Below are 9810 nucleotides of genomic sequence, written 5' to 3' on the forward strand. Positions count from 1 at the left end.
CGATGGTCTTCTCCATTTAGGGGGTGTTGGAGAGCGTTTTGCCCGCCGTCTTTGTGGAGACATCTCCCACGAGGTGGCAGGAGACTCACTTCTTTCTTGTTCTTTCGGTGGGGGCTCTATCGTTGAAACTTGAGTTCTCTTTTAAGAAGGAGATGCGTCATCGAGTAGTAGATTTTTTAGCCCTTCATACGGATCCTCTTCTTTTTCCTTTATCGGAGAGAGTCCTCTTTTGGAAGTCTCACTAGGAGGATTCCTAGGTACTCTCTCTTCTTGGTGAGGAGTTTGGAGAATACCATGGTGCGTAATTGTTGTAGCACTTCACCTTGGAGGGATGGGTTTCCCAGGGCTTGTTGTAGCCTAGAAACAAGATAGTTTACAAGCATAGGGGCATCATTAGTTGCTCTTTCACTAGCAAAATCAAAGCTATTAACATTAATTTCACTCTCTTTACTATTGTCATCCATTCTAACAAAATTTAGGTGTAAATTTTTTTAAGTGTACTTTGGTACTTCAAGCCCTAGTTGCTACTCCTCTTAACCCTTTAGAAAAGCACTCAAGCTCATGTACCTGCGGCTCGAATATCATTAATTGCAAGGAATAGAAGAGAGGGTCTTTCACCACCAAAACAACACCGGCTCCTATCAGGCTTCTAGTAGCTCAATAGCGGAGGACTCCACTATTAAGACCATAGCTCTCGACGGTGTTGCCATGTTATCTACATGAAGTAGGCGCACTGCAAGGCTGAAAAATCCCTATTCTACTTACTCAAATGCAATTCATAATACCAACCATTTATAGTCAGCTTGAGGACCTCTCTTCTTGAGCAAGAAAAGAGAAACCTTGTGCTCTAATACCAATGTAACATTTAATGGGGTAGTAACTTATGTGTAGCAAAAATTAACATAGACATAGACATAGTGAGCATTTCATTAAGAATAGATTCCTAATGAGCATAGCAAGAGTGCTTAGTTGAGAGAGAGAGAGAGAGAGAGAGAGAGAGAGAGAGAGAGAGAGAGAGAGAGAGAGAGAGAGAGAGAGAGAGAGCAACAAAAGCATAACACCTCGTTAGAATTAGGCATGAACAATACTTCAAAAAGTGAGAGAAATTAATCTATTGACAACAGTTGAGAACCAAAGATACATGGAGCCGGTCCCTCCTCCAAAAGGCTTTGTATCAAAGGTTTCCCCCATTAAGGGAGACATTTTACAATACAATACTTTGTGTTCCTTCAATAATTTGCTGGTGCAATGAAGATGGAAGCTTCAAGCACCAAGCTTACACTTGAAAAACACAACATCAATATCCTCACGGTCTCAGACCCAAGACCTCACACACCTTCGAAGATGGTGAGAGCTAGCGGGGTATTACAGTAGATCTAGAGGAAGAAGAAGTATTCTTACGAGAGAGAAGTATTTCTCCTCACATAATCACTCTTAATATCTTAGCATAACTTAGCAATTAGCATGGTAGAGGAGATGAGCATGCATTGGATCTTGACTCTTGGTTGGATTTGCATCACAAAGCCAAGAGTTGTTGGTGTAGGCCACCCTTCTCACAAGCTTGGAGTAGATGATGAGCTTTCCATTAAAGCTTGAGAAGGAGATAGTCTTCTTTTCTTCACACGTGAGTTTGTGTGAGTGTGTGCCATAATGCCTTGCAAAATCAGCCCCCTCTCACTCTTGGTTGACCCCTCTTGCTATTTCCTCTTCCTGGCCCCTCATTGGCTCATGCCAAGCTTAGCCAATAGGAAAGTAGAGGTCAAATGGAGAGCCTTGTAACAAGTGTCCCTCTTTCCCCTTTAGTGAGAGTTTAGGTAATTCAAATATTGCATTTAAATCCCCCATTGGACCTTTTTTCCCTCTGGCCAATAGGAATTAAGCAAGCCATTGGGCTACTTAATTCTCATTGGACCTCTTAGCAGGCTGTCCAATAATCTTCTACTAGGAGACTTAATTTTCATTGGTTCCTTTATCAAGTATTTTTAAAATTAATTAGACTAAATTTACTCTAGCCTAATTCTCATTCCTTTGGAGTAGCTTGTCTTGTTCGTCCAATCCGATGTACATAGTCTTCACATGATTCAGGAAAATCATAATTGATGACGAACTTTATGTCTTTCACATCCACGCTCCGAGCTGCAGCATCTGTTTCCATCATTTTAGGTCTACTGCCAGATCCAAATTCAAAAAGAACCCAATGTTGTTTAACGTGACTCTTATCATCATGGATAGAGAAAGCTCCATCCATCACTTGCTCCAGCAAATCTGTCAATTCGGAGTATTTGTGATTCTCAGAAACAACTTCTACAATCTATAGAATTGAGTGATTGGCTTTCTGATCTTGAGAGCCAAGGACAACTTTGTAAGGATTTTGTAGAAATTGTATGGCTAAACCCATAACTTCTTTAGGCCAAGTTGCACTCCAATGCAAAGTCTGTCTATCAGGCCGAATCTAGGACTTAATTATTCTAATTTTGAGGTTCAAAACCCTGCCGAGCATTCGATGCGCATTATCAAGGACAGGCTTTTGAGATCCTCTGATTACCCTTATGTCTGCTCTTTGTCATTGAGGACTTCTTTGTTCCTGTGCAATCATGTTGTTAGTGCCGTCTGCAGTGTTGTCATTGTAGGCCATTCTTCGACTCGCCATTAAGGAGAAGTATGCTATGATCTGAAATTGGTGCTCCAATTCATTTGTCAATTGATTTGAGTAGCATTTCCTTATTGTTGATGTAGAAGGAATATGTACAAGAGGATGGTGATAGGTGTCTTTAGATTAGGGTCTAAAACCTGGATGACCAAAGGGAAAAAACCCGGTGGGAAAAAAAAGCCTTTGGTATACGCTCTTATTGGAGTTGAGCAGTTGAGCGTGAAGTACATGTTGATGAAAGGTGAGTGCTTGGGTGAAACACGGAAATAGTGCCTGATGCAAGTGCCAATTATGGGACACTCTATATGCATATGAGGAATTTGTCAACAAAAGCATGCAATGTGAAAGAAGGAGATGATGGGTGTTTCGAGGAATAAATGTAGCACATGTGACATCAAAAGATGTCTCAATAGCTTCCACCTTTCCAAGAAGGGTTATCGATGTAGAAGTTTCTCCACTCGTATCTCACTGTGCTCAGTACGTGAGTGTCTTTTGGACCTTCTCCTTCACTTCACCAGACTTAAGTACTTAGACTTCGACTCTTTTGCTCACCTATACCAGCATGAGCGACACAACGTAAATATGCTCAACTCTTCCAGCTTGAGCAGTACCTAGAATAGCTAAGACGCTTAGACCACAGACAATATTACTTGAAGCTTTGGGACTAACACCTCACTCATTTTGTGGCGTAGCTACTCGACTCTGACTTGTATGACTTGTCGGTTGCATGTTGACACTGCTTTGTGACAAGTTCTTCGGCTGTTGTAGTGGCTGCTGAGACATACTTCGTGAAGTTTCATCGTTTCCCTGTACCTTCTTCTCTTTGTAGTGGTCAGGCCTCTCGTCAGTCTTTTCTTCATGTGGATTATGGATTTTTTTAATTTTTTCTTAATAATAAACAAAGAAAATCTTAAAACAACTCAACAAAAGAAAAATAATTCAAATAGAAATCTAAATGCTATGTACACTATACACATGTCCCTAGGGGCTCATATATGGATTTTTTCCCCATACTCCTCTGTAACACTAATATGAGGGCATATACTCTAAATTTCGTCAAAACATTATCACAATAAAACGCAAAAATTGAATGCATCTCACAAAACATTGCCCTCTAATAGTCATAATGTTAGGTCCGCATTCAGAATGCCTCCCCCCTTCCTATTTGGAGTCATCCTTTATGACAGGGTATCGCAAAGGGTATGTGTTGTGCCTGGGCAATTAAAAGTTGTGCCTATGCAGGCCTTGTAATGTAGCCCTATTATGCATACACAGTCAATGCATGGAAAAGATTTATGTTGTGCAAGATGTGGGTATAAGCAATTTGCTTATTGGCATTTGTTGGCGAGGCTTCCTATTCTAAGCAATGTAATGGTCTTTGAAGCTCCTGTATCGTTGCTTGATTGAAGAGACTTGCTCTCTTCTAACTGTACTGTAATCGTAGGAAGAATTGTAAGAATTCAAGCGGCGATGCACTGACAGCAGTTTTGTTGTTCTTCTTTGGGACCCATTTCTTTGCGATTATTGTTTGTTTTGTTGTTGACGCTCGTTTGGGAACCCATACTTTCCCGTGCTTCGTTTGTGTTTGAAGAGACTTCTTTGGGATCCACCTTTTTGTTGTGTAAGTCGACAGTGGTCTTTGCTTTAGCCCTTGTACGCTTAGTTGGTGACAGGATTCAGGCTTTGAAAGTTGATACTGTGGTTGTTTTGGAATCCAAATGAATACCTGACTTTTTTGTGCTTGAATCAACTTCTTTGGAGCCCAACCCTGAGTTGTGAAAGCTTGCGACTTTGTGATATTCTTACCCATTCGTACACGCTTTCCTTGTTTTTGTTTTGGTGTTGGATCTTGTGATTTGTCATTAGAGATCTTTGTCTTCTTGATCCATATCTGTTTTTGGCCGATCTGGCTTTTTGGTATCCAGATTTGTCGAGCTTTTTGGCTTTGACTTGTTGTCCTGTTCTTTTGACCTGTCATGGTTGTTGTTGAAGGGGTTGGTGATAGTGATGGCCTGAGTTGAGATTCATCACTATCGCTACTATCCTCAGCAAGGTTGACTTCTTGTACTTTCCCTTGATTTTTTGGCTGGTAGTGGAAAGTTACTGTCTGTTTGCCCGTGGGTGATAGTTTCTTGGAAGACTTTTCTAGCCCATTCATTGGAGCATTGTTGGCTTATTGCTTTGGTCGTATTCCTCCTAGCTGAGTCTTTGCATCCTTATTAGGAGCCATGTATGAGGATGCTTGTGGTGGCTGTGTCTTCACCGAGGACTTTGGAATCCACTTTTGATGCACTTTATTCATGTAACCATGACATTGATTCCCGGGTCATTGATCTTCTTGAAGCTCGAAGTGTTCTACAGAGTCATAGAACTCGTCGTCTTCTTCATCTTTTGATTCTCCACATTTCTTTGTTTGTTCCTGATGTCGAGAGCTTGTTGATGTCTGGTTCTCTTCGTTTTCCTGGATTACACTCACTACAAAATAAGGAACGACATCATAGCCATTTTCATCACAAAACTTTCTTGTGGGAGCATCCTCCACGGCGCACACGTCCAGAGTAGCCAAGATGTGTTCCCATCCAAAAGGCTCTAACTCTTCTTCAGGAAATGGTTCTGGGATATAGTCCTTATCCTCTATAACCCACTCTAGGATACATTCCTCACGTTTACAGCTACCACATTGTGAAGCTCCACACATCCACAGTTCTTTAGGCTTACCTAACCAAGCTGGAAGTTCTGATCTTGCTACTGTGGCGGAATCGAACTCCTCAACCGGTGTTCTCGTCACATCCCTATAGCTATGGTCCCTAAAGTTTATCTTTGTTATGGTTTCCATATGTCTCAGGTATATATGGTCATAACCCCAATCTTGGACCATTTTCAATTGTCGCATGAATGGTCTTCCCAGAATGATTTCATAGTGTGTTCATATTCAATGCCACAAGAAGTAACAAGTACTTTTTCTAGCAATCCTAGGGGCTTTTCCTTGTGTCCGTCTGCAAGCTGCAGGGTCATTCGTGTGGATATCAAGGCAGGTTTTCCCCACTTTTTCCAAAACTCTTTGGTTGCAATGGCCACACCAGCTCCACTGTCAAGGATTGCCATGGTTTTTACACCATTGAATTCCACAGGAAGGGTGGTGTTTCCATCTTCTTCCTCGTAATACTCGCCTACCTTGTTTAATGGCACTGGCCTAGTATTTAGTTGAGGCATTTCAAGCTCTTTGATGCCTTCCTCGATTTGAGTCATTGGGGTTTTTACACCAAATTTCTCTAGACATTTACCCACATTAGCCCACACATTTGGTCTTATTCTGAGAAACTCGGCTAACATTATGGTGCAGGTGACTGGGGTAGATAGAATATCTACTAGCCCCTTTGAATCGATGGCCTTGTTGGGAGACAGTCTCTTTGATGGGACTGCAACTACATCTGACTTGGTCTCGTACTCTCCCATGTAGGACGGTAGTGTTCTTAGCGAATGGGGTTGACTATCCATAGATTGTACAGATCCTTTGTCGCCCCAACACGATTGCACGTCTAGATTCATTTGAGATCCAGTCTCAAATTCCTCTATTGGTGGTAGAAACACTCCTCGTTCATCACCAGTCTTGTCTACTCTTTTTCTTAGGTCATCGGCTTCATTGGCCTCTCTGACTTGTTTCCACAATTCGTCAAGACCATCTACCTCTTTACAATCCGCAGGTATAGCTTGGTGATATCCCTCGGAAGAGTTATCCGTGGTATTCATTACTATCCTTGGTTCTAATGCTAGGTCTTTGAGGTTTGGTCTATGCTCATGACTAGAATTTGGCTCTTTTAGTTCCTGGTTTGGTGGGATTACTCGTGTAGGCATGACACGGATCACATCCTCAGGTTTTGCACCTGGTGGTTCTAGTAAAGCTTGGGCTGTTTGAATCATTTTCTTGCACATTTCAAACCTTTGCTTTTCTAGTTCCACATAGGGATATGTCATCCACCTGTGTTCTTGGGTTTGGTTGTTTTTGAGCCTCACATCATAGGCTTTCAAGAGGGCATCTAATGTCTCATTAACCTTCTCTGCCAACACAGATCCTCCTAAACTAGCACTTCTCGGTTTCTCATCCGTAGATGGTTCTTCTAGAGGTTTAACCATCTGTGTAAAAGAAGGTGCCTCCTTTTCCTCATGTTGTTTTATCTTCTCCTCAGCTTCGGTAAGCTTCTCAGCTAGGGATTTTTGCTCTCGTTCCTTGCGTGCTTTCATCCTAGTCTTTCTAGCTTTCCAACTATTTCGTTTGCTCTTGGTTTTCTGACTAGGTGCATCTGTCTTTGGTCCATTATCTGTCTTTGGACTCATGTCACCTTCCGTGTTCTTTGTCTCTGGATTCTCATCAGCTTTCTTTTGAGCTTGTGCTCTCATAACCACTTGAACTGGTACGACATTTTCATTTTCTGAGCTACTAGGTAGCTAAACAATCCCTGATACATTTGTCGTGATTTTCTTGATGTGGTTTGGTTTTTTCGGGCAATCGGGGATCAAGTGAGTGATTCCACACTCAAGAAAATAGGCATTTACTTCAGTGATCTCCGTATGAGGACATTGTTTGACCAAGTGGTTGTCACGACTTTTGTGACAATCTGTCTCTGGTTGAGGAGATTCTTTTAGCATTTCCTCTTGGCTATAAGCAAGCTTTGACCTAGATAAGCCGCTATTTGCAATGAATCGCAATGTCCTTTCGTCCATTTCATACCTTCTTTCTTTCGACTGAAACCCAGGAGGTGGAGGTTGTACCGACCTCACCACTCCATGTGTTTCTCTCACATTTTGTTGCTCCGAAGGGTAGTACTCACTTTGGTTTCTATACCACATTGTAGCTGGTACTGGCGTTGGTTTATTTGATGCTTCCATCATTGGCATGTATCTCATGTCTACCGGCATTCTAGCACCTGGCAGCGGAGGTTGTTGTCCTAAGACATACTGTGGCCTTAAAACTCCTACTGGTCCTGGCGCATTCCCCGTAATGTATCTAGGTGGAGTAGGTGCTTCTGGAACAGGTTGTACATACCTCTCCCTAGCATTTTCCATGCTATAATAGCACTCTTCCCCCGTATGGTTCGTCCATTTTCTCTCAATTTCACACCACTTCGGCTCTCCCGAATCAGACCTTACAAGAGGAATCAACCCCTTGACCAAGTCGTCGATAAGCTTTTCTTGATCAATAGGTGCCGTTGGCTTGGCAATGGACTCACTTATCTGTGAAACACTGTGCTGAGAGGATGTGTCATCTCCTTGACTCTTTAAGTCCGTTTCTTTGTATGCCTCACAGTTATCCACTAGATAAAGAGCTTCTTTGATCAACTCGTTTAGCGTCATCCTCCTTATCATATGCAGATCCCACTGAAGGCCCTCATCTCTCATTCCCTAGATAAAGATCAACATCAGTCGTGTTTGCATAGGAAATTCCGCTCTCGGACAGAGCTTAACATATCTCTTGAGCCGTAATGATGCTTTGCATATTGATTCATCCTCTTTTTGTTTGAATCTATGGATTTGCGAGACCGTGTTGTGAGCAATGCCTTTTGGCGAGAATTCTTCAATAAACTCCTCAAACAGCTCATCTAAGGTCTCAAAATCCCATATTTCCACCGAGTCGAACCATGTAGCTGCATCATCTTCTAGAGTCAATCCAAATCCCGCAAACTGTGTCGCAAAATCTGAAACTTCCTCTACTCTAATCACTCTTCTAAAAGCCGCTACGTGATTTCTCGGATCTTTATCTCCGGATTATTTTCTGTTTACCCATTTCTGGACTTGGGATGGTCTAACTCGTCGATTGTCTACAAGTCTAACCAGAGACTCTCCCAATCCTTCTCTCGTTATCGCTCTTGAAGGGAATCCTGGTGGCTCTCTTCTTGGAATTCCTATAGGAATTCTCGTGTTTGGTGGAGGCATTTGTGGTCCTTCATTGACCAAATATCCACCTCTTTCTAGTACAGTCTGTGGATTTGTGCTTTCTACAACTCTGTATTCTCGTCCATACTTGTCGACAACTATAGATCTCCATTGACAGTCGACTCCGTATGTGTAGACATATAAGAGCTTGTAATCCGTTATCTCTTCTAGGTATGGATCTGAGCACCTATAAAGATTGACCTCATTGTCGTCAATGTATCTATATAGTCCTTCACTCTCATGACCAATCATCCAAACTCTCTCAACAAGATGGGTCTTTATCAATTGCAAGTTTGGAAGATCCATTGTGGGAGGATATTCCTCTATCGTCGGGATCTCCAAGCTTGTGTAATCTGCGTTTGAATCTAGGGTAGACATGATTTCTGGGCTTAAGAGCTTTTGCTTGGTTCAAGTAGACTTAGTCCACTGTGTTCAAGTTCTTTGGTTAGGAAAAAGTCGAAACTATGTCCAAAACCGCAACCGTTTCGTCACAATTCTCGCAAATTGTCGCTTTTAGACACCCCTAACTTGTGGATGAATTTTGAGGCCTATCTGTAGAGCCGCTCTCATGCTACATTTTGATATAAAAACTTTTCCAATCCGATACCGTTTGTGAAAGTTATGGTCAAAATAGTGAATTGCAGTTTAGAATGGTCAAAATGAGTCCAAATTCAACTTTGAAAAAAGATTTGGGATCTCTGTGACACTGTGAACACTCCTGTATGGTCAGAAGTACAGTTGGACCCTAAAACTGGCCTAGAGACATCCTACGCGTAGTATGTCTATATGCTTAGAATTTAACAAAATTTGGTCCAGAGACTCCCCTTAAGTCCAGCAACACAATGGTATGCTCAGAATTTCATTTGGATTTAAAAATGGCCTTGAGACATCCTACGCGTAGGATGTCTTTTTGCTCAGATTTTGTCCAAACTTGCACTGTAGCTTCCCCTTGATGTGCTAAACTCACAGCTATTTTTACTTTTTGATTCTGACACCTATAGGTTGGTCAAATGATCAAGAATTTGCTTCAGAAGCTTGATGTCTGGTCTGATGAATTCCTAAGTCAAATCAACTCCAAATTGGACCAAAATTGAGTAGGAGGCTTGCCTAAGGCTATATGACAGCATGGTATGGTCACAATAGAATTTTGGTTTCAGAATTATGCATTAGACATCCTACGCGTAGGATGTGTTTTTGCTCAGAATGAACTCAAACTTGGACCACAGACT

This window comes from Adiantum capillus-veneris, chromosome 19, assembly GCF_014529385.1.
Source record: "Adiantum capillus-veneris isolate H3 chromosome 19, ASM1452938v2, whole genome shotgun sequence".
Classification (NCBI taxonomy): domain Eukaryota; kingdom Viridiplantae; phylum Streptophyta; class Polypodiopsida; order Polypodiales; family Pteridaceae; genus Adiantum; species Adiantum capillus-veneris.